This window comes from Podarcis liolepis, assembly GCF_965112155.1.
Source record: "Podarcis liolepis genome assembly, chromosome: 6".
Classification (NCBI taxonomy): domain Eukaryota; kingdom Metazoa; phylum Chordata; class Lepidosauria; order Squamata; family Lacertidae; genus Podarcis; species Podarcis liolepis.
The window spans coordinates 53202779-53205961 of NC_139559.1; positions in this window are offsets into that span (position 1 = coordinate 53202779).

The following is a 3183-nucleotide window of genomic DNA, read 5'->3' on the forward strand; positions in this document are numbered from 1 at the left end:
GTAATGCTGGGACACTGTTTATTCAGTGTTTTAATAATTTATAAATCAATACCATGGTTTCTATTGTTGTTGAGTCATTCTACAAAGTGGCTGGGATTTGAACAGGCTAGTTCCTCCCTCCTTCCCTTCACATTTCCCTTTTCTGGCTTTCTCTCTCTCTCTCTTCTTCAACTGTTGCTGAACTGCTCTCAACATTTCATGGCACATGCAGGCCACTGAGCATGCTCAGTTCTCATTGACCTGTTGCCACCCTCCCCTCTTTTCTTTTTAAAAATCCAAAGTCAAGATTTTTCTACATACGTGAGGAGACCTCTTCTACAGGTGCCCCTCTTTTTTATTCCCATCAAGTAGAAGGAACAATGACATAGAACTAGAGTACTAAGTGCATAAAATGCTCTACAAACTTTGTGTGTTGCCTTCACAACAATCCTGTGTGGTGAATCAGTTTTATTTCCATTTTAGAAATGGCAAAGTAACACTACAAGATTGTAACTTGCACCTAAGGCTTCAGCAGAGGTTCGAGTGGAATCCCAAGTCTTCAAGATTTTAAGGTGCTTCTTAGATGCCTTCCAAGTATTTAGAGCAGTGCTTGAGCCAAACTGCCACCTGCTCTCTAGGATGTGAATTATCCAGCTTCCTATGAAATGACACAACAATCTACCTTGCAGCTATGACAGCATTATTTTCTTGAAGGAGGTTTGGCCTGCATAGATTGAATGAAAAATTGTCAAAAGTCAGAGAAGGGATTTTCTTATGCAAGGGGGGGGGCATTTATTGAGCACATAAGATGGTAGTTTACAGTGGTACCTCGGGTTACATACACTTCAGGTTACATACACTTCAGGTTACAGACTCCGCTAATCCAGAAATAGTACCTTGGGTTAAGAACTTTGCTTCAGGATGAGAACAGAAATCGTGCTCCGGCGGCGCGGCAGCAGCGGGAGGCCCCATTAGCTAAAGTGGTGCTTCAGGTTAAAAACAGTTTCAGGTTAAGAACGGACCTCCGGAACGAATTAAGTTCTTAACCTGAGGTACCACTGTAAATCCTTACATTTCGGAAGGTAAGGAAAGTAATGTGCAGTAGAAGACCCGTTCGAGATCATCCGCTAACCCAGAAATAGTACCTTGGGTTAAGAACTTTGCTTCAGGATAAGAACAGAGATCGTGCTCCGGTGGAGCGGCAGCAGCGGGAGGCCGCATTAGCTAAAGTGGTGCTTCAGGTTAAAAACAGTTTTAGGTTAAGAACAGACCTCCAGAATGAATTAAGTACTTAGCCCGAGGTAACACTGTATTAAGAGTGCAGTTGCTGAACCATTCCACTCCACTTCTTCTCCTGCCATCATATATTATATACCACTGGCTCCACCCCTGAGATTACACAACTTTCCTCACTGCTTGCCACCCACATATTAATCTTGGATGCTTGCAGGGAGAAAGCCTATGCATGTAGACCTTTCAGGAATAGAACACTTGATTTATCTGGGTCCCAGGTCCAGGGGAAGCCTACATTCCTTGGCTTTCCCTCTGCTGGTGTCCATGCCTAATATGTGAGCAGTGGTGTCAAAGGAAGCCACGTAACAGTGGGGACCTATTGCACCTTGGTCACAGAGACTTCTCTTCACATGTGTAACAAGTGAAAGGGACTATCCATTGAGAGAGCACAGTGACACTCAGCACATTTTGCTGGTGATTGTCAGTCAACACTGACCAGAACAAAAGTGAGGATTAAAAATAGCAATGGGCAGTTTGAGGAGTGTGCCTGGGAGAACAATTGTCCAGAAAGATCAGAATCAGTAGGGATTTCTTATAGTGTTTGTCAACATTTTAGGGACCCATTCTTGGTGTCATATACAATGTGATAAACAAGTGAATAGACTGATTTACAGTTCCTAAGCTTCCATTTTGTGGTTATGTGAGAACACATGAAGTGGTCTGCCTTGCTCGCCCCCATTTGAAGATCAGCCGCTGACTCGTTGAGTTAGGCTTCTGTGCAGCTTTGCATTTAATGTGAATGTTAAAGAGTGAGAGTTGGGGTGTGTGTGTTTAAGTGGCTAAGAAACACATTTTGGACGTTGTTTTACACAGCTGAATGCCGATAACTCTATTGGCAATTGTGAGTGATTACTGCATTATCTGCACTCAGAGAAAGTTATTGTTTTGAATGCAGAGAGAATTAATGATACATAAAACTATGTTATTATTGGCTGCATTCATCAGCAGAAATGCTCTGCCCAGCACCACTGCACTGTGATTACTCCTGCTTTCTCCTTCCAAAGAGAGCAAGAGATAGGGGCGGAGATGGTTTATTGCTGAAGATTTGCATACATTTACATTCCAAAAGGCTGATCGGGTGCAAGAGCTGATTATGTTGCAAGTCAAGACATACTTACTTATCTCTCCCTTCTGAACCTTTAAACCAGGGAGAATTTGACTACTTCCCTTTGGGCTGGGCAAGATAAAGCATGAGTGAAAAGGAGAACCTAATTTAAAGGCTTTAATTGTGAAGCAGACAAAGATGCAGAAAGCAGATTTTTTTTCAGGATGAGATGGATATTATGATATGATTCCTAGAATGCTGGTGGAATCTACGCAAGAGTGGCATGCTTTTGCCATCTCTGGGATGCATTCTGAGTAGATTTTCAACAGCGATGCATAATTTCTATGAGAAGAAGAAACTGATCTACAATTTGCCATGAGTGACCTCCAGCGGAGGTGGTTTTATGGCAGCACCGGTTCCCCTGCACAGGGTGCTGAGGTGCCAAGGAGGTACCTTTTCACCTCCTTCCCAAAGTCTAGTTAGTCTAAGTGTTTGCTCAGCTTTGGAAAGGAGGCAGGAGGGCTCTAGGACCCTGCCAGAGCCTTGTGCTTCCTTTCCAGCTTGATGCCTCCCTTAACCAGCTTTGGGAAGGGGGCTTTGGCCTTGCACAGGGAGCACAAATGGGAGAAGGCTTCCCAAAGGCATTGGGATGGCCACTGTTGGAAGCAGGAGCAGAGGGACCTTTAGTCTGATCTAGCAAGGGCCTCTCTTACGGCCTGTTGAGAACACCACGCCACCTAAACATTTTCTCAGCGGCTTAGCTCCACTTTGATATCTTTGGCCCCAGGGAATGATGGAATAGCTGGTACTTCAGCACAAAATACTGCATGCATCCATTCAAGTCCTAAACATCAATTTTCTAACGC